General features: G+C 34.3%; 1 pseudogene across 1 annotated transcript in view; it reads left to right on the forward strand.

Moving 5' to 3' along the window:
- Positions 1 to 13,320, forward strand: part of LOC143233998 (bifunctional 3'-phosphoadenosine 5'-phosphosulfate synthase-like) — a 28,604-nt pseudogene extending 15,284 nt beyond the window's left edge. The window contains exons 4-12 of the transcript XR_013018468.1: positions 223 to 361; positions 855 to 973; positions 1,462 to 1,687; positions 2,649 to 2,854; positions 3,637 to 3,768; positions 4,892 to 5,023; positions 5,961 to 6,103; positions 10,188 to 10,313; positions 11,918 to 13,320. The product of XR_013018468.1 is annotated as a bifunctional 3'-phosphoadenosine 5'-phosphosulfate synthase-like (transcript). The remainder of the gene's footprint in view (positions 1 to 222; positions 362 to 854; positions 974 to 1,461; positions 1,688 to 2,648; positions 2,855 to 3,636; positions 3,769 to 4,891; positions 5,024 to 5,960; positions 6,104 to 10,187; positions 10,314 to 11,917) is intronic.
- The last annotated feature ends 14,137 nt before the right edge of the window (positions 13,321 to 27,457 follow it).

Raw genomic sequence — 27,457 nt, forward strand, 5'->3', positions numbered from 1 at the left:
AATTTATCTTAGTGTTTTTTATTTTGTTAATTTAAACAATAACTTTATTACCAGAGATATGACGACTTCTCTAACATCCTGATTCAATGATCTGAAAACCATTTAATTTGGAACATGCCATACCGCTAGTCTAGACGCTATTACAACATTCCATTGCTTATACTCCCTCATCTGGACTGTTATATTGTATTCTTTTGCGTTATTATTAATTTTGAATTCCAGGATCGAGAACAATCACGTGTCATACACGAAGAGTCCGGTCTTCCATTTTACGAATGTTTTGTTGACACTCCAATCGAAATTTGTGAAAAACGAGACATTAAAGGGCTTTACAAAAAGGCCCGAGCCGGAAAAATTAAAGGTACGATTCTTAAATAATATATTGTTTAAATAAAATAATGCAATATTGTTATAATACGTAGGTTATAGAACTGTAACTGGCACAATGAAGATAGTATTTATTTTAAGATGTGATTTTAACATCGTCTTAACATAATGCGTTATTCAATATTTTTTTTCTTTCAAATAACAGGGAAGACTTGACCTTAAGCATAAAAGATTGGTATATATATTTTTGTGCTATTTCACTATATGGCATATGAATAAGTGTGTGGTACAATACATTAGTCATTGACTATCAGGCATTTAGTATGGGTACTATTTTTCCTATTCCTAAATTTGGTATAAATATATAATTTTTATTTATGTAATTGCAACAATCTGATAATATGCGTATTCATTCACTAACGTGTTAACACACTTGTGATCATGGCTACAAATAGTATTGATGGCGTGATTATACGCTGTATACAGAATACTTATTCAGCAGCTGGCTTAATGTTTTTACTTTCTAGCATTCACGGGCATTGACTCCTCCTATGAACCGCCAAGCAAGCCTGAACTTGTTATTAAGGCCGGAGAACAAACTGTTTATGAATGTGTTCAACAGGTCATTCACTTACTAAAGAACAAGGTACATGTTTTAGGTACATTTTGAGAAGTTATGGATTCAGTACTATTACACACGAAAACGACAACAGCAACAACAAACAGAGATCCCTGTTTGTCGTTTGAAAATGAAGAGATGTCGCTTTTCACAACGTTTAATTTTTAGTCCTTTTATTTATAAATTTATTGTTATTTTAAATATTTTTTCTAACGTTAACATTTTAAGAATGTTTTTTGCAACTACACGTGATGTGGTTAGCACATTTGTTTTAGTTGACCTGAAAATTGTTGTTAACTACATAAACACTATCATCAAATAAATGGAGAACAAGCTTTCGATTCGATTCCTATGCATCAATTCTATATTTAAGAAATAACTTCCTTTTCATTAATTTATTATTTTAAAACTGAAATTAGTTATTTCAGATGATGGTTGGTACTCTAAATGATAATATTAGAAAGCCAAAAAGATATTTCATTGTACAAGTTATGTTTTTTTTTTTTCGTTTTCAGGGGATCATCCCTGAGTCAGCTGTGGACACGGCTAAGGAATTGTTCGTTCCAAAAGAACGACTAGATGAGGTCAAGAATGAGGCTAAATCCCTACCTCACGTAGATATAAATGTATTAGATCTACAGTGGGTGCAAGTTTTGTCCGAGGGCTGGGCTACTCCATTGCAGGGTTTTATGAGAGAGCGACAGTTTCTACAATGCATGCATTTTAACTGTCTTTTTGACGGTAGTGTATTTCATACTACATGTTATAATCACTGTTTTCGTATTATGATATGTCAACAACATTGGTGTTAAATATTTTATTTGTTTTATTGTATTATTTAACCGAAATGTTGTTGTTCGTAATTAAGCTCAAAACTACAGAAAGGCCTACTTGGGCTTTTTTTTTATCGTAACCCGTTTTTTAGCGATGTAAGTCCGCAGACATATCGCTGTGCCACAGGCTTGTTATGCAACATATTTAAATAGAACAATTTTGAATTTCGTCAAACTTGAGTTTGAGTAAAAACAAGTCAGAAGTCAATGGCGCATAAATGCCGTTTGTCCTTTGTAGTAATTGTTTTCTGTTTTTCAATTTTGCGCAAAGCTGCACGAGGATTAACTACGCTAATTGTTCCTAACTTAGTAGCATAAGGCAAGAGGGGAGGCAGCTAGTCATCACCACCCATCGCAAACTCTTGGATTACTCTTTTACTAAAGAATACTTGGATTAAACGTCATATTTTAACGCCCTCACGGCTGAGAGGTCGAGAATTCTTGGTGTGACAGGGATTCGAACCCGTAACCTTCATATTACGAGTTGATTATGCTCACCACCTCACCATGCCAAGCCCATTGGTAGTAATGTTTTAAAGTTCAAAGTGAGGTGTATGGTCGTTCGGAGGTGAGCAAGAGCTTGTCCCTCTGGATAAATAAGAAACATAATTATTTCTTTATTATTCAGCATATATATATATATAATGTTTCTGAAAATTCTAACCACAATTTTTCACTAATTTGCCCTTCTCCAGAAAACTTTGCTCCTCTTCGGAAAAATTTCTGCGGACGCCCATGGTAAGATGGGATAGTCCCTAATTTCATTTTCTCTTTGATTTCCGTAATGAAAGTTGGGTAGACTTTCCGTTATAAATCGTCGAATGAATAACTTAGAATGTAATATTTTTAATATATTTTAAACATCATAGAAGGAACAAGTAACCAGTCTATTCCAATCGTTTTGCCCATATCAACTGAGGATAAGGAGAGACTATCCGGTTGTTCGGATTTTACTTTAAGATATGAGAGTAGGAACATTGCCATTCTCCGAAAAGCCGAAATTTACGAACATAGGAAAGAGGAACGTTGTTGTAGGCAGTTCGGAACCAGCAATATAGGTCATCCTTACGTGAAGGTGAGATGAAAAATAAGGTTAATAGTTACAAAACAACAACACATATCATGAAAACATGTTGTTAAAACAGTAAAACCCAAACAGATTTTCTACATACTAAAATTATTCTTTACCACGATAGCCGAGTAACACTATTATTTTTTTATTTTTAAAATATGCAAAACTAACACCGGACAACCTACCAGATATTGATTAAAACTTATCGCGTTTTCCAGATTTTATCACCATTAGAAATACGTTTAAATCCGAACTGAATATTTGTTTTGTATATCAGTGAGAGCCATCAGTAATACATTAAAGAGTTTAGAATATTTGGTCGTATTTGGTCTGTATGGATGGTAAGATGTATGAACATCCTTATTGTATAACAAATACATGCACTTGTGCCATCCTTTAACACTGTGCTTCATTAACAATAGCACTTTTTAATTTTCTTTATCAGTCCAAATACATTTTCCTGGAACTAGAACAACATCACCATTCTCGCATCCAGTCTTTCAAGAACTGGATCAATCATCACCATTCTCTTATCCAATCATTTTAGAATTGGAACACCCATCAGCATTCTCTTAACTATTTCTTTTTTTAGAACTGAAACTACCATAACCATTCTCTTAACCATTTCTTTTTTTAGAATTGGAATTGACATAACCATTTCTTTTTTTTAGAACTGGAAGATTCTTTAATTCTGTCTTAATTTATAATTATTTGAAAAAAGGACACTTGAATGTGTTAGTTCCATAAAATCAGCGTTAAATATTTGTTTTTGTTTGATTTATTAGATGATTATGGAAAGTGGAAATTGGTTGGCTGGCGGTGAATTAGATGTTCTTGAAAGAATTCGGTGGAATGATGGTTTAGATGAATATAGATTGACACCTTTGGAACTTCGGGAAAAATTCAAAGATATGAAAGTAAGACACCTATATGCTTTCTCTATGACAGTCGCATAGCAGTATGGAGCAGTATTTAACAGTTAGGGAACGTTTGTCACTTTATTTCATTTATCAAACGTTTCGTTAAAAATGATAATTAAGAGAAAAAATGTTTTTTGAATGAAGCACAAAGCTATACAATGGGCTATCTGTGTTCTGCCCACCACGGGTATCGAAACCCGGTTTTTAGCGTCATAAGTGCGCAGTCATACCGCTGAGCCACTGGCGTGCAAAAGAAAAAGACATGATGGTTATAACATCTATCTATAGGGTATATTTATTTTTACCAATAGGAATAAGTTGATTATCTGTTGTCGATGAACAGAGTATATGAACCCTATAAACAATATTATTCAATAGTTAAACAAACCTATAGTTTAGTATGCAATTATTCATGCGAATAAATATCTAGAAACAGATTTTGTTAATGTATCATGATATATGTATGTACAAGTAATAATTATATGCCATATTCGTAGATAAGGAATATTTGTTTGAATCAAAAGATATAAAATTAATTTACATACTCTAAAGAAACTGATATGATGAATGTTGTCAGGTATATCCATGAGGTTAATAGCACTTTATTACGGGTCGTGTATATATCTATGCTGAGTGCTACTGACCGTGAAGGAAGCAACAGGAAAATTTGATTCTTACCAAATTTATTGATACAATAAAGTCGAATTTTTTAAAAATATCAGGAGAACGTTTGAAAATGACCAAATGATATTCCTGCAAAGTCCAGGACGCTAAAATAGTATTTTGGATAATTTCATAGTGTTCACATTTTCCCTATTAAATGTTAAAAAAAGTTTTTTATTTTTATTTTCCCTTTTCTTATTTTCATCTTTCGAAGCTCGACTCCGATGAAGTGGTTGCATATTTTTTCTTTATGTTCATTGGCCTTAAGAGTTTGGCCAGCAGTGTATATCCAACAGTTTTTGCAGATGTTATGTAAAAATAGTACAAAGTTGTCTTTAAGTTTAATATACCTTAAAACACTAACAAGTCTTGATTTCGTGATGATAAAATTCTTTCCTTAATTTGGAAAACGAGAGAAATTATACAAATAGGTTTGTAACGTAAACTTTCTTTCCAGGCAGACGCAGTGTTTGCTTTTCAATTACGTAACCCAGTTCACAACGGGCATGCCTTGTTAATGCAAGATACTGAAGAGAGACTCTTGAAGAGGGGTTACAAAAAAAACCAGTTCTCCTTCTTCATCCTCTAGGTAAATACTAGAGTGATTAGGCTTACAAGTTCTCTAAGGTGAAACTAATTTCTTCATAGTTACAGTATGGACGTAGTCTATATGTTACGCTTCTTGTTTTACATATATATATATATATACTTATATATCTTTGGTTTGTTGTCAAAAAAATTATGAAACTAAGCGTTTATTTGTTACGAAACTACAATAAAAGTATACGAGGGCAAATTATGTTTGATATCATTTTCTTTGTTAACTTCTTGAACTGATTGTATTAGTTCAGAAAAAGCGTTGTACCCGAATTTGTAGACAGCCAATTAAATCCTGTTTGTTGATCAAAACATTTCCGTAATTGTTTTCATTAAAGTTAGTGTTTGGAATTTTGGTATAGTGTTGATGAATTTTGAAATGAATTAAATTGGTTTGAAATGTATTTGGGATCGTGTGTTTTAATGACGTGTTTTTTTTTTACTTAATCCCTTATGTGTTCAGAATGCAATAATATATGTAAAACCACTGTTCTCACTGATAAAGGCCAGGCATAGCTAGGTGATTACAGCGCTTGACTCATAATCTGAGAGTCGGTGGTTCGAATCATGCCAAAAATGCTCGCGTTATAATGTGACTTTCAATCCCATTATTTGTTGGAAACAGTAGCCCAAGAGTTGGCGGCAGGTGGTGATCACTAGTCTTATACAAATAAATTAGTGACGGTTAGCGCAATTAGCCCTCATGTAGCTTTGCGCGAAATTTGAAACAAACAAACAAACTCTCTTTGATAACGATTATTAAAGCTTACGACATTTTGTCTGAAAATTCCACACCGTGATTCTTACACATTGAAAACAAATTTACTTGGTGCTTTTATTTTAACATTTGTACGGTAGGGCTCAAAATTCTTTAGTACTATAGTTAATTGCGTCGATTTACAATAATTATCCTCATTGTTTTATCTCAGGCGGTTGGACAAAGGAAGACGATGTACCTCTATCTGTCAGGATGAAACAATACAAAGCAGTATTGAATGAGGGCATTCTTAATCCAAAAAACACTGTGTTAGCCATCTTTCCTTCACCCATGATGTATGCAGGACCATCAGAGGTACGTGAGCAGTTTGTAACGATAATGAAAGCTCTTTAAATAAAATAAATATCTTCATACATTTTGGGATTCAAACCAGAACTTTTGGTTTTGATTGTTAGTTGTTAGAAGAACTGTAAGAAGAGCGTATGCACGTGAATTTAGACATCAAAAAAATTTTTGGTTTTAATAATGAATTTTCTATAATTCAGGTACACAGACTTTGAAAATAATGTATATTTTTTCTACCACGTATATATACTAGCAGTGTTTTTCTCGTTGGTTCTAGAATGATCGATAAGACTTTCACGTTGCGATTGGTCTAGAGAAATCTATAGCCAATGGTTGGTAATATTTTAAGCATAACAAAATGTGAGTCAGTTTCAATGAAAATGATTCACTTGTGTATATATGGCGTTCTGTAAAAACTTTGTACGTGATGAGGAAAAGTGAATCTTCGTATTCAGCGTGCAGGAATTTTTGTAGAACATGTAAAAATTTCAAGACAGTAAAACCATCGCAAATATCTGTAATCAGTCTGACTTTATGTTCAATAACTTCAGGTAGACGTCTTAACGAGTAACAATAAATTTTTCAGCCACATTTACTTTTCATGTTTTTAACGTTGCACAGAGATTTAGCCATAAACACATCTTCGATTACAGCCATATATTACGGGCCTTAAGAGTAATCATGGATTCGGGTAGCAGATGTTATGCTATCTATATATGGGTCAAGTGAACAGCTGACAGTTTACTCCAAATTGCTTTATTTTATATCTTCAATGTTTTGTTTGCCCCTGTTAGATTAAGAAGTGTTTCTCTTGGCGTCGTTTAAGTAGCTAAACTTTCAGCTGCAATTCAATGGTGTATGCAGCTTGGAAAAAGCTGTTGTATACACCTTTTAACAAAGAAAGTGAAGTGTTTTTAATGTTATAAACAGCATGAGTTCTGTGAAGCGTATAAAAACAACAAATTTTCACTCATAATCAAATATTAATTTAGCACTCAATTACTCAACGTGTTTTTATTGTATTTAACTTCTGTTGTCAGGAATGACTTGTGTACATCAGACAACGTTCAGCAGTTTTTATGAAACATAGGCTATCTTATTACAAGGGAAGTGAGAGGGTGGTTTTTGTTTTGAATTTCGTGCAAAGCTTCACAAGGGCTATCTGTGCTAGCCGTCCCTAATTTTGCAGTGTAAGACTAGAGGGAAGGCAACTAGTCATCACCACCCACTGACAATTCTTGGGCTACTCTTTTACCAACGAATAGCGGAATTGATCGTCCCATTATAACGCCCACACGGCTGAAAGAACGAGCATGTTTGGTGCGACGGGGATTCGAACCGCGACCCTGAGAATACGAGTTGTGTGCCTTTATCACCTGACCATGCTGGGTCTGAAGAGGATGGAAGTTTATTAACATATTCAAATTGTAGATCATTACTGTACATAATTACTTACTGGTCCATCACCTTTAGTTAATTACATGGCCCGGCATGGCCAAGCGTGTTAAGGCGTGCGACTCGTAATCCGAGGGTCGCGCGTTCGCATCCCCATCATGCCAAACATGCTCACTTTTTCAGCCGTGGGGGCGTTATAATGTGACGGTCAATCTCTCTATTCGTTGGTAAAAGAGTAGCCCAAGAGTTGGCGGTGGGTGGTGATGACTAGCTGCCTTTCCTCTAGTGTTACACTATTAAATTTGGGAGGGTTAGCACAGATAGCCCTTGAGTAGCTTTGTGCGAAATTCAGAACAAATTCAAACAGTTAATAACACAGACCTGTGAATTTAAACTTAATAAACATTTTTTAGTTTTAATAACGGATTTTCTGCAATTTATTTATGCAGATCTCGAAAATAATATTCATTTTTTTGTGTTATGTGAAGAAGAAAATTTTTTATTTAGATCAATTTATTATTTGGCTTACCACAATCGATTATTATTATCTTTGGGTTATGAAATGATCGATAAGGCTCTCTGATCCAGATTAGTCTAGAGAAATCTATAGCCAGTGGTTGCCAATATTTTAAGCATTACAGAATATGACCCGACTTCAATGAAAATGATTCACTTGTGTAAATGTGCATATGACGTTTTGTGCATAAAAAACTGTACGTAACGAAGAAAAATGAATATCGTTTTCAGATTCAGCGAACAGGAACTACAGTAGAACATGTAAAAGTTTTAAAACAGTAAAACCATCACAGGCCTATGTTAGCTAACTCAGTTAGAAAAAAATATTCATTGTGGGTGTCATCTAAGGTGGCGGATAGAAGTCTTATTGTTACGTATATAACCTGTTTGTTGAGAAGTGGGGGATGGAAGTCTTATTTATATATTCGTTAATGAGGTATTTTAAACTGTGTTTAGTTTGACGTGTACATCTCTTGTTACACTCACGTGTAAAGTATTCATTTTCACGATTTTATTACAAATTGTACTCCTAATTATATTTATTGGTTTGAAAACAAGGGTGTAAAATGTATTCGTTTGGTTTATGATAATAAAACTATAGCTTATGTCTTATTACTACAGACACTATTTAATTTAGTAAACTACATGATGGTTTGTTTGTTTGTTTTGAATTTCGTGCAAAGCTACTCGAGGGCTATCTGCGCTAGCCGTCCCTAATTTGGCAGTGTAAGATTTGAGGGAAGGCAGCTAGTCATCACCACCCACCACCAACTGTTGGACTACTCTTTTACCAACGAATAGTGGGATTGACCGTCACATTATAACGTCCCCACGGCTGAAAGGGCGAGCATGTTTGATGTGAGCGGGATTCGAACTCGTGACCCTCGTATAACGAGTCGAACGCCTTAACACGCTTGGCCATGCCGGGCTCTGCATGATGGTATCACCATTATACATATAACTTATGATGCGTTTTATAATATCGAACTTGAAGCTCCTATCTTTAGCAATATTTTTTATGGAATCTCGTCCATTTCTTATAAGTCCAGTTCCTCAGAGCACATTCTAAACGTTCTATTTACGAAGATATGAAAAGTTGTAAGTGGTGATGGTTGTAGAAAATACAGTCAGTACTTTTCTCCAGTCGCCCAGCACTCGAGTGTTATAATGTTACGATTAATCCCACTATTTGTTGGTAAAAGAGTAGTCCAAGAGTTGGTGGTGGGTGATGATGAGTAGTTGCCTTTCCTCTAGTCTTACATTGCAAAATTAGGGACGGCTAGCGCAGATAGCTCTTGTGTAGCTCTGCGCGAAATTCAAAAACAAACAAACTTTTTTCTGGATAACATCTCGCGAAATAAATTACTTCTTCGATTATAATCGTGTAATTTATTAGAATTACTTACTTTTTGAGACTTCGACTTAGTCTAAACTACAAATGTAATGTTAGATTGGTCACCTGAAGCACTAAATGACTAGGATAAAGACATGTTGTCAGTAACAGGCACGAAGAAAGCCAAAAATATTGTAGCATTCACAAGAAAAATGATAATGTGGTATGTCTTATTGATGCTGCAGTGGTCAATACAGTATTACTGGGAGACTGCTATAAAGTATCTTTCGTTAGAATTAATTAGCAATGGAAAAATGTTGACTAAACTATGTCCACAAGGTGGATTTGTCGTAAAACGTGTGATGTCAGAAGGAAGAGAAAGTTGGTTAAACAGAAAGGTTCTTAGCTTTCATGTCGTACGTTAATTCGTCATTTAAAATTTATTATTAACAGATACCAATGTTAAATAAATGCAATGAATGCAACTATTCAGACGTACAACAAAGCACTTATTTCTTCTGAAGTAACTACTAGATTATAAAGATTACCCGCGAACAAAGATATACCTACGTTCGAAAGACCATTTGTTTATGTTTGATAAACAAAGTTTTTGTTGACTCATGCATGCTTAGAAGAATGAATTGGCTTCAAAATGGTCATAGGGACATGTCTGAAAAGTTGTCTCTCAGAGTGACTTAAATTCGTTTTGTATAACTCATGAACTTCCTCACGTTTCGAAAATATTACTGAACAAAATTACACACTTACTACATTCCATGTTCTTTCTGTGTTTACCTCATGGAGATGGAATAAGTTATCATTTTGTCCCACTGTTTTGGTTGATTGTAGGTGCAGTGGCATGCCAAAGCCAGAATGTCTACTGGAGCCAACTTTTACATTGTTGGACGAGATCCTGCAGGAATGCCTCATCCTGTTACCAAGGAAGACTTGTATGAGCCAACTCATGGCGGGAAGGTAAGGCTTTGATAACTAAACATGATGAACAAATTTCACAATCATACACAGTAAGTATTGTCAGTAACATTTATCCACTTAATACCTTGACTTAATATAATAATATTATTAAAAGTCTTAATTTTGGTGATAAATGCAAGGAAGTTGCATTATGAAGCGAGTTAAGTGCACGAAAATTAATGCACAAATATACATATCTTGTAATCATTGTAAATTATTCTTAATAGCAAGTTAATAAGAGTAATCAGTTTGATAAAGACAATAACAAAGTTCCTCTATATATCGGTCCTTTTAAGAGCTTTAATAGCTAAACCTATAAAACGTCTGTAAGAATTTCAGAGGGCTCGTGGAGAAATCTATAAGGAAAATTAAAACAACTCATCATATACGTTAGTAACCTTTTATTTTACACTTTAATATCAATAAACTTTTGTTACGCTTGTCTCAGAAATATATGAACCAAGTATAGATTTATTTTGCTAATCACAATTTTAAAATATCGATATTTGATTGAAATATGTCATTTAACATTTCTGTGTGTGAGCATGCTTTTGTTGCTTTATGAAAAGCCACAAGGAGAAACGACTTAGACCTTTTTATTTGATGTGAATAGTTTTAATTGTATGTTTTTTTCCTGCTATTAAATTAACAAATAAAAAAGATTTCTATAGAATGATATACTATTTGACATCTTCTGTGGCTTAAATGGTTTCAATAATGATAGTTGAAACCGAACTAACTTTTTACTTTGAATACCACAAAGAAAAAGTTAAAAAGGCTATTGTCACCTTGAAAACACTATATTCATATGCAATGAAAATAGAGTCTGTTGCGGAACTTTTCAACAGAAGCAACATTTCTTCTATAAATATCGCCTTCTATTGGGCTAGCTGTAGGTTTGTGGAATTACACGCTACCATCTGAAGTTCATTTGTTCGCGACAGGTAAAGCGCAGTTGTTTTATTTTATAACTGTGTGGTAAAGAACGCAAAACGTTATTCATAGAAATTCAACGAAACTTGTTGGTTAAATTATAACGTTTCAAAAGATATAATAACAATAAATACGAATAAAATCATTATTTTACATGTATGGGTGTGACTTATAAACTCCATAAAATTATCAAAATACTTGTTATTTTATATTTATCTTTTAACAAATAACCTTACCGACTATACGTTAAGGAGAAGTTAAAAAATAATAATTTTCTGAAAACATGAATTCTATTTCTTTAATTCGTTTAAATCATCGTGAATAGTTAAAGTACAAGGCAATGTGACGTGCAAAATACGTAAGTATTAAATGTATTACAGAATAAGGCGTTTTTGTTAGCATTTATTGCTTTGGTTTTAAGTATTCTGAATTATACATATGGGAATAGGGAAATTAAATTAGGCTAAAGAACATGCCATTTAAAATTTATTGTAAGAGTGTCAACAAAACACATTACTTGAATACTATACATATTCTCTTATGTTGTTTTTACCAACGATGTAAAGTAATTATAACCCTTAATTTATGTACAAAATTATGTTTCTCTCTCATGGTGAAGCCTCATAGAAACAATTTTTATTTAATGACTGTTACGTGTACTAAATTCCCAGGTTTTGGTTATGGCTCCTGGTTTAACACAACTGGAAATAATTCCTTTCCGGGTAGCAGCCTATAACCAAAAAGAAGGCAAGATGGCTTTTTTTGAACCAGAAAGAGCGAGCAACTTTATATTCATCTCGGGAACAAAAATGCGTCAGCTAGCTAGAAATGGTGAAGACCCTCCAGATGGCTTTATGGCACCTTCAGCATGGAAAATTCTGTCAGAATATTACCAATCCTCGGCTGAAAAAAACTAGTTTTATAAACAATTATTCAAAACTTAAACCGCTAGGTCACGAAGTACAAAGATATCGAATTTCGAACAGTTTTTATCCGATACAATAAATACTTACAAAGTGAACTTAAGTGGATTCTATTTTAAAGGTACTAACGCTATTACGATTGTAGTTTTAAATACAGATCAATGAAACATGAAAGATATTAATATAAAAGTCTATTTAATCAGTATAAAAACTTTGAGAACACGATTTACGTACGTTGTAATTTTGTAACCGAAATACATTATTTTCTTATAGATAAACTACTTGTTTCCTAATAACTTTTCCATTATATTTAGTTTTTTATTAACACGTTTCAAGCGATTAAAGCGTATGTGAAGACCTGTAGCTTTTACAGTAAAGATCTAAAATTATGCAAAAACGTGGCTTTATATAAGACTGTGTAAAAGATAATGTAACTTCTAAATCAAATATGAAACTCAAATGCGTAATTTAAGTATCACATTTGAGTAATTTCTAAAAAACACAAAACAGCTGTTCCTACACCTACTTTTTATGATACATTCCGGGTGCACGTAAATCTTTTTAAAACTAATCATAGGTCATGCTTTTCGTTTTCAGCTTGACCGTTAATTAAATTAATACTGTGAATACATCATTGATAAATAAAGTCATTACTTTGAGACTTTGGAGCTTTTGAAGAAGAAATTAAAAAAAATTATAGCTTATATAAAACAAACTTTTTGAGTTTTAAGTCGAAATATATAAACCCATTCTTAATTAATGAAAAGTGTTAGATTTGTGATGTGTAGTTTAATTAAAAACATGGTAACGAAACTCTTGTACATTTTGATTTTGGAATCTGAGTAATCAATGTTACAGTGATTGGTATATTTTCTAGAAAAATATTAGCTGAAAAATTGTTGTATAACTTATGCATTTAAATTGCTGTTGACCCTATTTCTTTTGTAAACCCTTTATATACAAGTTTGATGGCAAGTGTCGTTTCAACGTAGTTATGACACTGATATCAATCATGAAGAAAAAGAGATTTGAATAATTTTATAAATCTACTTTATCTACGTTAAGGTATCCAGTACACACTAACGCCTTCAAAACACTGTATAATAAGTATTTTGCTATATGAAAAATTAAAATTATCGTACGAAAAATGACTTTCAATTGTTCAAATGATTTTTGTCATCAAGCAAAACTTCCAAAATTACAAACAATATCTTCTATCTGATCTGGAACTGAATTATTTGTGGACGGTTCACGGATAGCAAATTAATTCTGTGTTGACACACAAGTATACTTCACTTGACGGGGAAGCTAGCTAGCTGTTTCACCGACAACAATAACTAATGTCCTCGTGAAAATACTAATGTTCTGAGTTTATTTTCTGAAGTTGAACGGCTCGTAATGTTCGAAATTTATTTACGTTCCTAGTCAGATATCTGTAGCTTTCCGATTAATGAGCATGTATCAAAAATTATATCTTCCAAAGTTTATGGTGTACTGACTGTAGCGACCCAACAGTATTATTAAAACTATTTTCCCGCGTGTTGCAATGGCGCACTCGTTAGGCAAGATTATCGAAAATTCAGCTGTCATAATACTGCCAATCACAAGTATTGTACGTACAGATATCTATTTTACATTGTTGATTCTTACACTCGAGAATCCTCTACAAATTTAGTAAACAGGCAAGAATTTCGAGTACACATTTAACAGTGTACGTTACATGCATTTCTAAATATATATTAAACCGAAATAAATATATAATTGTTTGTTTTGTTATAGCAAAACTATATCGGGCTATCTGCAGAGTACACCGACGGGAATCGAATTCCTGATTTTAGAGTTGTAACCCCGTAGACTTACCGCGAAGGACAAATACATAGTATATAATATCAAATTAGTTACAAACAAAATAAAACAAAAACATAATTGCGTTATTGTTGCATTCAGACGGTTAGAATGCAAATGTACACTTTACAAATTGGATAACCAAAGACATATCTGTGGATCCTGTTGATGTGTTACAGTTTCTTCTATTGAATCACTTCAAACTTAGCGACGACTTAGGGCAAATATCCATTAAGCGGTTTTTTGTAAATACCCGAAAACAAGTAAATCTTTTTATCGAACACACGATTTTTAGCAATAATTTTCCTGTATCTCTTATTCGTTTTTGTCAGGCACGAGAATGAAAAAAGAGGATTTTCTTATTACGTTTGACCCTCTAAGATTTTATTTAATGCTCGGGATTTATGTGGAGTTTCATTTTGTAAATCAAAACAGAAAATTCACAAAGCAAAGCTTTATCGATATATCTATTATCATTTCTTTTAGACAAAAAGATAAATGTTAAGAAATACATTAATGTAAACTGTAGACTTGACTTGCAGTTTATCATCGACATGGAATCCTGTTTATGTTTGAGTTTTTTACACACCATAGACTGTTTATCGAATTACTGCGTTAAAACAATATAAACTACACTGAAACCTCACTGATAAAGATGTTTGAAATAAGTAAATTCATAGTACAGAATCGATTACATTTATTTGTGGCTCGGTATGACGTTCGACTCGTAATCTGAGGGTCGCGGATTCGAATTCCCGTCGCACCAAAGATGCTCACTCTTTCAGCCGTGGGGGCGTTATAATGTGACACTCAATCCCACTATTTGTTGGTAAAAGAGGAGCCCAAGAATTGGCAGTGAGTGGTGATGACTAGTTGCCTTCCCTCAAATCGTACACTGATAAATTAGGGTCTGCTAGCACAGATAGCCCTCGTGTAGCTTTGCGCGAAATTCAAAACCAAAAAAATAAGCAAACACTTTATTCGATCGGTTCAGATTTTCGTGCTTACAATATGAAGAACTATCGACGTATAGTTGATTCTATTTATAATTTTAAACCGACAGACAAGGTAAAACAACAGCCATCCATTTTTAGACTATTTCATCTGATGTGATACTGTCTCTGTTCAATTTTTATAACAAACTCACGAGAAAGAAACACAAGCTGTAATTTATTGAATTCACAGTCTGATTGCGCAAGCCATTGGGCCACTCAAGGCACAGTTATAATATATACATTTTTGGAATTTATAACACATAATACATCATACATATATGTTTGTAAGCGTCCTTATTCTGTAGCTTTTGAAAATCAACGACGTGTTCTCACAATAAGATATTAGGTTAAATAGCTTTTCAGGCTTTCAACGTGAACACTCATATTTGTATTGAGAATTTTTTTTTACTACCATCTAGTTTTTATATCAGTTTGTTAATGCATAAGCTTTAGGCCCAATTTCTAGAGCTTTTACAGATGCATAGTTACTAGGATGGGACATGATTTTCTTTTAAAGTAAGTTATAATATTAAATTTTCATACAGCCAAATACCATGTTTATCGCTAGTTTTGCTTAACTTGTTAATAGCTGTTATTTTTTTGAAAAGAAACAAACAAAACATGATACTTGTAAACAAGCGGTCAAATATTTTTTCTGGTTATTTGATTCGAACCAATAATCACAAACGAAGCATTTTTATTTTTTAAAATATGCTTATTCATTGTTTTGAATTTCGCACAAAGCTACTCAAGGGCTATCTGTGCTAGCCGTCCCTAATTTAGTTGTGTAAGACTAGAGGGAAAGCAGCTAGTCATCACCACCCAACTCTTGAGCTACTCTTTTACCAACGAATAGTGGGATTGACCGTAACATTATAACGCCCGCACAGTTGGGAGGGCGAGCCTTAACACGCTTGGCCATGCCGGGCCTTCTTATTCATTTGCTGAAATAGTTTGTTTTCAACATTCACGTTAGGTTAGCCGGGTTTAGTTTCGAACTGATAGACTTAAGAGAAGGCAGTCAGTTAATAGAACCCACCGCTAATTTTTGTACTATTGTAATCAAATGTGGGACTTGACCATGACTCTTACAACAAATATAAGGTCCGAGAATATGAAAAGCTATTTTGAAGCAATAGAATGCTAGCGTCACGGAACATGGAATTCACAGTCTGGTGTGCTAACACTGGGTCAGGTCCGGCTACAAGATTTTTTTTAAAGAATAGATTGAAAGTCATACTGTGCTACGGATCACAACCAATTGAAAGATGACACACTCCATTCTACGTTGTTCAAGAAGTTTCTTCATCAGATGTTATTTTTTTTATCTGTTGTCCTCCGGTGGGACCTACAATACTAAAATCAGAGGTTCGATTGAACACAGTGGACACAGCAGACACTCCAATGCACCTTTTGCTCTAAACCAATAATCAGTCTTGTATATTGCAATATAGAATTTGTAAACATATTCTTTAGAAATTAGACCAAGAACAACGACCAATGTTCTGTCGAAACACTTAGGAACATGTTGCCATAGATAAAACCACTTCATTATGCTTTTAAACTGATGTCTATTTGCTAATTTACTTGCTTTAGAGCAAAGTCACTTTGAGATATCTGATATATCCAATGCAGGGAATTAAACCCAAGATTTAAGCGTGGTAAGGCCGAAAACTCATCTCTGTTCAACTTGTAGACACCGTTGTCTGTTACCTATATACTACATAAGCATAATGTGATTCTCTACACAAGTAGAAAATAGGTAATTGAGCCTTTCTTTTGTTTTATATGAGGGAAGTGCATCTCTGTTTGTGAACAGGTGTTATTGTATAAAACAAAATGTCTTAACTTTATAATATAAGCTGTATTTTTATATTTTTAGAAAGAAAACTAGAACATTAACATATTTCGTTCAAATACAACCTACGTACAGTTATGTCAGGATATTCTCGAAAATTTCAACAAAACGTCATTTAGTGTGAAGTGAAAAGATTGGTTGTTGGTTGTTTTTGAATTTCGCACAAAACTACTCGAGTGCTATCTGTGCTAGCCGTCCCTAATTTAGCAGTGTAAGACTAGAGGGAAGGCAACTAGCCATCACCACCTACCGCCAACTCTTGGGCTACTCTTTTCTTAACGAATAGTGTGATTGATCGTAACATTATAACGCCCCCACGGCTGAAAGGGCGAGCATGTTTGGCGCGATGGGGATGCGAACCCGCGACCCTCAGATTACGAGTGGCACATCTTAACATGCTTGGTTATGCCGGGCCCGAAGTCAAAAGAGCTCAAAGAAGTTGAAAAAATAAAGAAAATATTATCAAGCAACAATGTTAAAAAAAATTAGATCGAGGTCTTTACTAGAAAAAGTAGAAACTAGAGACACAAACACTTGATTAACAAACAATGAAGTACGTAAAATTGTTCATTGTGTAAAACGTATCTCATAAATTCTCTGCTAATCGTAAGTTTTCACTCAGTAGGCTTAAAACAACAACAAATACAAACCAGGAAGACTTTTAACAGACTTTAACGGATACACCGTTTAACGCTGGTAGTTGGTAAAATATTTGAATCTAATAGGCCTAAAATTTATGATAAAAATTACGCCAACTTCATATCTATTTTATCACATTTTTCTTCAAATAGCATCCTATATCTACCTTTTTTTTCTATAAGTCACTGTTCAAGAGGCCCGTTTGTTGAATACATTATGTAACAAAAATTTTGTTCCTGGATAGTATGTATTATTTCTTTATTGCTTATGTCGTAAAAGTACAGAAAATGGCCATTATTTCCTTCAAACTTTGTTTTTGTGGCCTGGATAATGAAATTTAGAAATTATCATATTTTCTATGTAAAAACTGGCAAATTTGCACATTTTCATTTACATAACGTCTGAATAAAACAACATATGAATCACGATTTACATGTATTTATACTAAAGCTACACAAAAATGAACAAAAATGTTTAGCAGTGAGTAGTTCTTAGAGATTTGCGACTGTAATGTAAACCACTTTCACGTGTCAGCTCCCAAATATAGTCTCTCATCATGTTTTCGTTATACGCTCCTTGGTAGCGGCATTAAAAGTCCAGTATGCTCCCATGTTATCCTTGAATTTATCAAGAAGAGCGTCAAGGATATGGACTTCAGTGACATCCTGCAGCCCATTTGGCTTTAGATTTTCATCAGAGCCTCAGCTAGTTCCACATAATTTTCGGCCTTGTGATTGCTCAAGAAGCTTAAAACCACTGCAACAAAGCTGCCCACGCTTTTTTCCCTTTCTACTTAACTTCTTGGGAAATTCTGTGCACTCCAAGATCTTCTTTATTTGTGGTCTAACGAAGATACCAACTTTGACCTTTGCCTCAGACACTTTAGGAAAGAAGTATCGAAAGTACTTGAAGGTTGCAGACTCTTTATCAAGAGCTGTGACAAATTGTTTCATAAGACTCAATTTTATGTACAATGGTAGGAAAAACGCATTCTGAAGTTCCACTAGTGGCCCATACTTGACATTGTGCCTCCCCACAGAGAACTCGGTCCGTTGTGACCAGTGCTTCCTGTTGTAGTGCGTTGCGGTGTCCCTGCGATGGATGATAGAAGATCCGGATACCTGAGAGCAGATGCATTCTTGCCAGCTCAACATTTGGAAGGGTCCACCTTACAGAAGTATCAATTGCTTGAGAGGTCAGTAGGTTCACGCCAACTTCTTGGAATAGAAAACTTCATGGCTTTCTTTTTCTCTCTGTACCATACTGCAAAAGAGCAAAATAAAATTGTTATTATGAAGAATAATTTTATTTCGTCACCAACTAATGTGTAAGAGGTTCATGCAAAATATTGTATATGTGATATTTTTTCCAATACTATTAAAACGCATTAAAAGATATTTATATTTTAAAAGGTCAGAAATTTGTATAATATAAAATCTTATTATTCAAGCAAGCAAAAATTGTCCGCCTTACTTTTTCTAGAGTTTTAGAGTTTTCTATAGTTTTTATAGAGTGCTTGCAGGTGAAATGAAGTATCCAGGGTTTGTCTTGATCCCAGACAGGCATGCTGAAATATGCCTTGCAGTCTTCACACACTAAGTCAGATGCTGTCGTAGAGTACTATTTTGCAATTGTCTTAATAAATTGGCCACATACATAACAGAAAGCGTCTGGAAAATGCTTGTAGCTTCTTGATGTCATCTTTGATAAAATCAAAGAGGTTTATGTGTTCACTTACGCAGCTAGAGCAAAACTGAAGTGGAGAGTGGTGAGCCCCTTATACATATTGCTATGGAAAGTTCTAGAAAATTTTAAAAGGTCCTTGAAAATTCTCGTAAGTTCTAGAACATTCTAGAAATTTCTTGAAAATTCTTGTAACTTCGAGAAAATTCTGTATCAGCTACTTAGCACCGAATCTACCTGGAATGTTCTGGAAAATGGGTAAATTTGAAAATTTCGTTACCGAGATCACAAAAGCAAAGTTTGAAGACAAAAATAGGTATTTTCCATTTACATTATGCATAAGCAATTGGGAAATAACACTTTCTGTCCAGGAAGAAGAAAAAGTAAAAATTTTGTTTCACAGTGATATCAGAAGTTTTTGGTTAGGCTTAGATATGAGAGACACATGATTTTTTGAAACGCTTTTTTTGTATATATATATAGTAGTATAATTATTTAAAAACTATGATTTGAACTCCGAATGCTGTTGAAGCATTACTTAAGAAATGTCTTTTGGACAATGACTTGTGGGAACAAAAAATAAGTTACTTCTTTGCTGTTAAGTTGAGTGGTTTTCAGTTGAGTGCATACTTCGCCACGTACCTTTGATCATGTTTGTTTTTCGAAAAGAATGAAATTGTGTCCGTTATTAACATAGAAAACGGAACATTTTTGGCAGGACAATGAGTAATAATATTCTAGATATGTTCAGTAAGTTCCACCAAAGTCCTATAATTTGTTATTGGATTATAGAGAAGAAAGTAGTGAGAAAACCAGTCTCCTTGTTAACCTTTCTGTGACCTTGACACTCCAAAAATTAACCACTACTAAGTTGAGTCGTAGTCTAAACATATACCAACCTACGACCAAATCCATTTAGGTGAGTTTGAGAAATCTTTGCCGACAAATAACCCACACCCACATAAACAAACACACATAAGGATGAAAACATAACCTCTGTTCAACTTTGGTGGTGAAAGCAATAATGAACTGTCTGTGCTCTTGGCACCACAGTTATCGAAACCCGATTTATAGTTATAAGCCTTTAGACCTACCAATGAGCCACAGAGAGAACGAAAATTTGGTTTGTTTTGAATTTCGTACAAAGTTGCACGAGGGTTATCTGCACTATTTGTCCCTAATTTAGCAATGTAAGACTAGAGGGAAGGCAGCTAGTCATCACCACCCATCGCCAACTCTTGGGCTACTATTTTACCAACGAATAGTGGAATTGACTGTAATATTATAATGCACCTACGGCTGAAAGGGTGCGCATTTTTGTTGTGACGGTGATTCGAACTCGCGATCCTCAGATTACGAGTCGAGTGCCTTATCCACTTGGCCATGCCAGGCCAGGGCGCGATTGAAAGACATAAAATGAAATTTCCTACACAACTTTAGTTTTGAATCAGCAAAAGCTAATTAAGATATATGTAAAAAAGATTTGTAGTTGACAAGTGTTTTATCCCAAATGTAAGGCTTATTAATTTCTAAGATGTTCAGTTCCGGAAGTTTGATATTTTAAACTTTCTATCGAAGAAGTTAAATTGAGCCACATAATGTCTACGTATAAGAAAGGATCCACTTTTACTTCTTATACTTCTATTTGTTTTGGAAATCGATAATAACTAGTTTTTTAGCTTCAGAATATATACATTCTAAGTGAACTCTGGCCAGATGGATGAGGTGCTTACTCTTAATCTGAGGGTCGTTTGTTCGAATCTCTGTTACATCAAACATACTAGTCCTTTCAGCCGTAGGGGTGTTATAATGTGACGATTAATCCTACTATTCGTATAAGAGTAGCCCAAGAGTTGGCGGTGAGTGGTGAAGACTAACTGCCTTCCCTCTAGTCTTACACTACTAAATTAGGGACGGAACGTTTGGCTTTGTGTGAAAACAAACGAAATATCAAAATGGCGACAACTTTGAATTGTAAAGTGCACGTTATTTGTGTTGTTGGTAAACACAAAACGCCTGCTTACACTGATTCAACAATTAGTTATAAAATAGTTTACAGTTTGCTGATGGAAAACACTTTTTTACATATTTTAAAATATTTTCAACATTTTACGCAATATTTTAGTAATTTAAACGTAACTCTACTTCACAGTGAAAGCTCATATAGTGTCACGTTGAGGCATTTTCAAGTGACATTATTAGTAACTTATCAAAATCTCTTGAAAATGCCTCAACGTGACATTATTAGTAACTTATCAAAATCTCTTGAAATGTGCAAACATTTCTTGGAGCTTATACTTTAATAAAATGCATGTACAGAATGATAATGAACGTTTCAATTTGATTTATTTTTAAAGTATTGGCTGAATTACATAAAATATTTTCTTGCTCGTTTATCAGTTGTCATATTGAATCCCGGTCCAATATTAATTAAATCACTCCATCAGGACAGACTCTGATGTGTTGTACACCTAAGAAACACGTTAAATCATCTATTCAGTCAGTTCATAGGGGTTGATAGTTCAAAGGAAGAGTCACTTTCCCTTTCGATTACTATTGTATTTGGACTCTGATGAAGATTATATTTGGACAGCTAGTAAAAGAAATGTTGTTTGATAAAGATGTTTCTTTCTGTTCCAGTATCTCCTGACATTTCCTTTAAAAGTCAAGAAGACTGAAATATTATGTATTGACTTAAAAAACAACCATTATATCACGCCTTTCCCGAAACCACCTAACATATCATATGATCAGTTTATTGTAAGCAGTTTAAATTAACCAGTTAATGTGTAAAATTATGCATCGTACTTATTTTCATCTTAATAGCTAGTAACCATGTTGTAACGACATATACACCAGGCATGACTTGGAATTTAGCATGCCATTCAATGAATCCTAGTATCTCGATTCGCGTATCCATGTTAAAAAACCAAAAATGTGGATGTAGGGGCAAATAAGTAGCTCAAGACTTGCTGGTGGATACTGTTGACTAGTAGCCTTCCCTTTAGTCTATCAGGGACAACAAACCATATTTTCATATCATCATGAGAACACTTATTTTTCCACATTTAATAATTTAGTTTAATTATCGATTTTTCCAACACAGTACTCTGAATACCTATTAAAGGTTATTTTAGTATACGTGTATAAAGACAGATTAATTCTCATTCGAGAAAATGGTTCGACATGACCAGGAGGTTAAGCCGCTTAACTAGCAATTTGAGGTGCGGGGGTTCGATCTCCCCTCCCACCAAACATACTTGCCCTTTCAGTCTGAAACAAGCAGTTATAATTAGATGTAGTAATATTTATACTATTATTTCAAAAGTGGAATCTTCAGATTAAGATAGAAAAGATTACATTTATTACAGGAAATAAATTTTAATATAATGATAGGATGTTAGGCAGGTATAGAATAATAAAAGAATATGAAAATCCTATAATTCTAGTATATTGAGGCTATTTTAAAGCATACAATTCTCGGTCAGATCAGGTTTGCTTCTCCTCCTTCAATGACACAGCGATATGTTGATAGCCCATTGTGCTTATTCCCAAACAAAACACAAACAAACCATACATATTCTGAACCTTATAATGTGAAGACGAATTTTTTAAGAATATTTACTCTACAGAACGTCAGCGGTAATTTTACGGATTTACAACGCTAAAATCCGAAAACGGATTACCCCAAGAAAACAAAGTGGATTTTTGAACCAAGAAGGCAACAACAAGAATTCTGTTAAATAACAAAATCTAATCATGTAAAACGCTAAGGCTGATAATTATTTTTGACAATAAACTGGATTTTTGAAGTAAAACCCAAAATAAAAGATATTTGGATTTTAAGATATATTTTAATTACTCACGAAATGTGGTGGGTGAAAGCTAACCAGAATACCCTGTTTTGAATTTCGCGAAAAGTTACACGAGTGCTATCTGTACTAACCGTCCATAATTTAGTAGTGTAAGGTAACTAGTCATCACCACCCACCGCCAACTTTTCGATTACTCTTTTACCAACGAATAGTTGGATTGACCGTCATATTATAACGCCCCCATGGCTTAAAGGGCGAGCATATTTGGTGCAACGGGGATTCGAACTCCTGACCCTCGGATTACGAGTCAAGTGTCTTAACCACGTGGCCATGCCGGGCTCCTCAACAGTAAAGACTTACATTCTTTTATATTGTGAGTTAAAAATTCAACTTATTTTTTTTATTTGTAGCTTGTAATAAAAGCAGTAAAAATGGTAAAACTTTTTCAGGTTTGGGTTGTTTTATTTTTGAGTCCTGGTTTAGATCAAGACGGATACGTTTAATCTAAGAAATATATTTTAAATTAAAGTAATTAAACTGTTGGTATACTTTTTGTGTAAAACTGGAACACATTAGGTATGGTAATGGTTGTGTTTTATCAATGAAAGAATATATACGTCTTTTTTATGTGAATCGAAATTTTAAGTGAAACTTTTTGTTGGTTTAGAAACTAGTTTGTTTCACAGGTGAGAGGAACATTTTTACTGACAATGATCTCAAAAGGTAAAAATATTTATCTGGGGTCGATTTATTTTGTACAAAAGAAGTATAAGACACTCTTTATGATTATGACCGATTGGTACTTATGTAGAAGTTAATATAGGATAAGGCACGGCATGGCCAGGTGGTTAAGGCACTCGACTCGTAATTTCAGAGTCGCAGGTTTGAATCCCCGTAGTACCAAACATGCTCGCCCTTTCAGCCGTGAGGGCATTCTAAAGTGACGGTCAATCCCATTATTCCTTGGTAAAGGAGTAGCCCAAGAGTTGATGGTCGGTGGTGATGACTAGCTGTCTTCCCTCCAGTCTTACACTGCTAAATAAGGGACGTCTAGCGCAGATAGTTCTCGTGTAGTTTTGCACGAAATTCCAAAGAAACCAAACCAAATCCTAATAAAAACTAAATTTCTTCGGTAGATTCCACAATAAAACAACTGTACGTAGAATAAGTTAATCACTTAACCATTCTTTCAAGCCGCATTTTAATTAAGTTAGACAACACGAACATTACAAAAGTCTTGGCTTCATGCTTGGCAAACATTGTAAAAGTACCCGTATTTTCTAACATTGACATTCTAAAAGAAGCTTCGTTACAACTCCAGAATTTTTACTATTTTCGAAGTGATAAGACGTTGTTTGTGAAGATGCTATCCTTGAAAAGACAAAACCAAATTATTGAATTTTGTTTTTAGTGCCACCTTTGTGCAAAATATTTGAATGAAAATTTTATTACTAATTTTTTTTTATTTTAATGAAGACGTTTAAGTGTCAGCATCTCCACTATAATGAAATAAAATATTCATTCTTCTTCAGTCTTTTAAAGCCTTAACATCTGGCCGTCACATTTGTGACAGAAATATGTTTTCTACTGATACGTTTGCCATGAAACTTTAGTAATTTGTCTACAGTACCTGATTCATACAGACTATTATGTCCATTATTGAAAATCAGACAAGTACTGGACACAATGTAACATGTAACGAGATGAGAAAGCTTAACTGTCATTACATCTATATTATATTTTATTTATACAATAATATTCATATTAGTTGCTATATGTTCAATGATTTATCTGTATCTTTATCCATTTATAGTATATTTATGTTGTTTAGACGTTCAAGAGCCTATATACAGTAATTTCGGACCTATCAACTTGTATTCTCTGTGGTGACAGAGGTAGTCACGACCTCGTTCATGCCAATTCAACACATCAACAGCAACATAATTACAGGGAAAGGAAAAGCAATACAGCAAGGTCGTAGTGATATAGACAAGAAAATAAACAATTTTACACGTGCTCCGAGGTATTTATCATGAAAATATTTCGGTAGTACATCGGCATTTCACAAGAACGAACTATTTAGAAAGTGACCACAAAAGTTGTGTAACGTGTGCGAGTCGTTAAAAGTGTTTGTTATTGCACAATATGTCGCTGATTTTACGTATGTCTGGGCTCACTGTGCAACTGAACAAAAATACCCTGTGGTATCGCACTTTTAGCAGAGTTGTAACTAAACAAAGTTTACGGAGTTACATTGCAAGAGTGTTATCTAGGAGAGGAAATACATAGCTTCATTAATTATTACATCTAATTTGAACTAGATTATCTGACCATCAGACTTTATGTAACTAGTAGTTTCAAAATAGTTTCATTATAGAGCATTCAAAGTATGAAATATTAGCGTTTTAAAGAAAGAAACATTGACAGTGCTGAATGGTATAATTCACATCTTCAACTAACTTCCAAGCCTCCTATTTGTTCAATATTTTAAAAACCGCGTGTGAGGCTGAAGAGAAACAAATGGTTCTCAGCGTTCCTGGTTGTCTGGCAAGCTTCTTCGGGGTTTGTGAGATATATAACCAAGAACACTGTCATGTTAGTTAGTTAGTTAGTTAAGTGGTATGCTATCGTGGTCATACCCAAACCTGTGACACTTATAATGACTCGGAAATTTTCATTTTAAAATTTTCAGGTTACCTTGGAATCCGACTTTGTTTCAATCTCGACAGGAACAAATATATTGAGATTCTGTCTCGTTGTCTCAGTGACTCTTCATACGTTTTACAAGAAGTTCGGAAGAACGCTGAGAGTTCCATAGATAATGAATTAGGATAACAAATCACCCATTTCTACAGGCAGAAACCAATCATAGATTGGCGTATCCCTCTGGATGTTTCATAAAATAACACACGTTTATGCGGACTTGCTGAGAAAAGAACAACTAAATATCGCATAATTTTCACACATTGCGTCTTTTCATTTCATCTGTCGTTTAGTGAGGAGCTCCTCGTTAAACATAACAAGTCAACCAAACAGACATACAAACAAGACAAAAGCTTGTAATTAGGCAACAGGTATAAAGGCAAATTAGACATATTTTCCAAAATGTCGGCATAAAGAAAATCAGACAAGCAGTAGGAAGAAACAAATGAAGGTATATCAGGGAGTTCATGTAGCGATCTGTTTCTTTAGTAACTCTTCCTATGTATACTGTCCACCATCCAGGCACAATGGTATATCTGCAGACTTACAACGCTAGAAACCGTATACCCCCTCCTGCCTTGCTGTTTCTCTGTTTTCCTTCGTTGGCCAAATCATCGGTCACCTCAACCAACGACATGTCATCGGCCTTGCTGATCTTCATTCTACTACTTTGAACAGACCAGATAGCTCAGGCGTTGTCTAAACTAACAGAATTACTCATGGTGAAACACAACTGACCAAAACTTCCGAAACAATAAAACAAAAACCAACACAAACCATGAAAATAATAACTAACTTAAATCGTGTGCGGGACAAAACGGGATACTGACATCCTGTACTCCAGATGGGAAAGCCGACTGTCCTTTAAGTCTTAATACCGGTCATGATTTCATCGCAAGGGGTCAACTCAAAATTCCACAGGAGGGGTTGAAAAGAAACAAGAATGTTCTGAACGCCCCACTTGGGGAGAGAAGTCCCCTGGTTTCCCTTTCTTCAAACTAAACCTCTGCCACGAACATGTAGTGTAGTGTAGAACCAGGGTATCGATACCTATGGTGGTGTGTTTGACATGCCAAACTTACCTATATTGAGAGTGTGATTCAACTGTGTCACTTTGTTCATATTTACGACATTTAAAGGTATTCGTTTTAACTTACCAATTGATTCCAATTATATTATAATACTTCTTCATCGTTGATACAGATAGAAATACCTAATAGTTTAATGTCATCAGCTAACTTTAATAATTATTCCACAACACCATTATCATTAACACAAGTATGTAAGATAAAAGGTCCAACCACTGCTTCACTAGTGACACTAGTCCAAATTGATTGGACTCTATCAATGACTATCTTTTGCTTCCATCCATCCAGCTGCCGTATATTCTAAGTAACTGGCCTCTACCCAAACAGTAACATGATTAGGAAATACTACTGTGGCAGTTCAAATGTTAATTTCAATTCATAAGCATTCTTTTGCATTTCTAAAAGACCTTCATGGAACATTTTAGTAGTAATGGAATAGCCACGCTTATCTGAAGTTAACTATAACACCTGCAGTTGTACTTGAATATTTGTTATATATTACTCATGGAGTACGTTTTCTTTCTTGAAACAGGCCCGGCATGGCCAAGCGTGTTAAGGCGTGCGACTCGTAATGTGAGGGTCGCGGGATTGCATCCAAACATGCTCGACTTTTCAGCCGTTGGGGCGCTATAATGGGCGGTCAATCCCACTATTCATTGGTT

This window comes from Tachypleus tridentatus, chromosome 12 (genome assembly GCF_004210375.1).
Source record: "Tachypleus tridentatus isolate NWPU-2018 chromosome 12, ASM421037v1, whole genome shotgun sequence".
Classification (NCBI taxonomy): domain Eukaryota; kingdom Metazoa; phylum Arthropoda; class Merostomata; order Xiphosura; family Limulidae; genus Tachypleus; species Tachypleus tridentatus.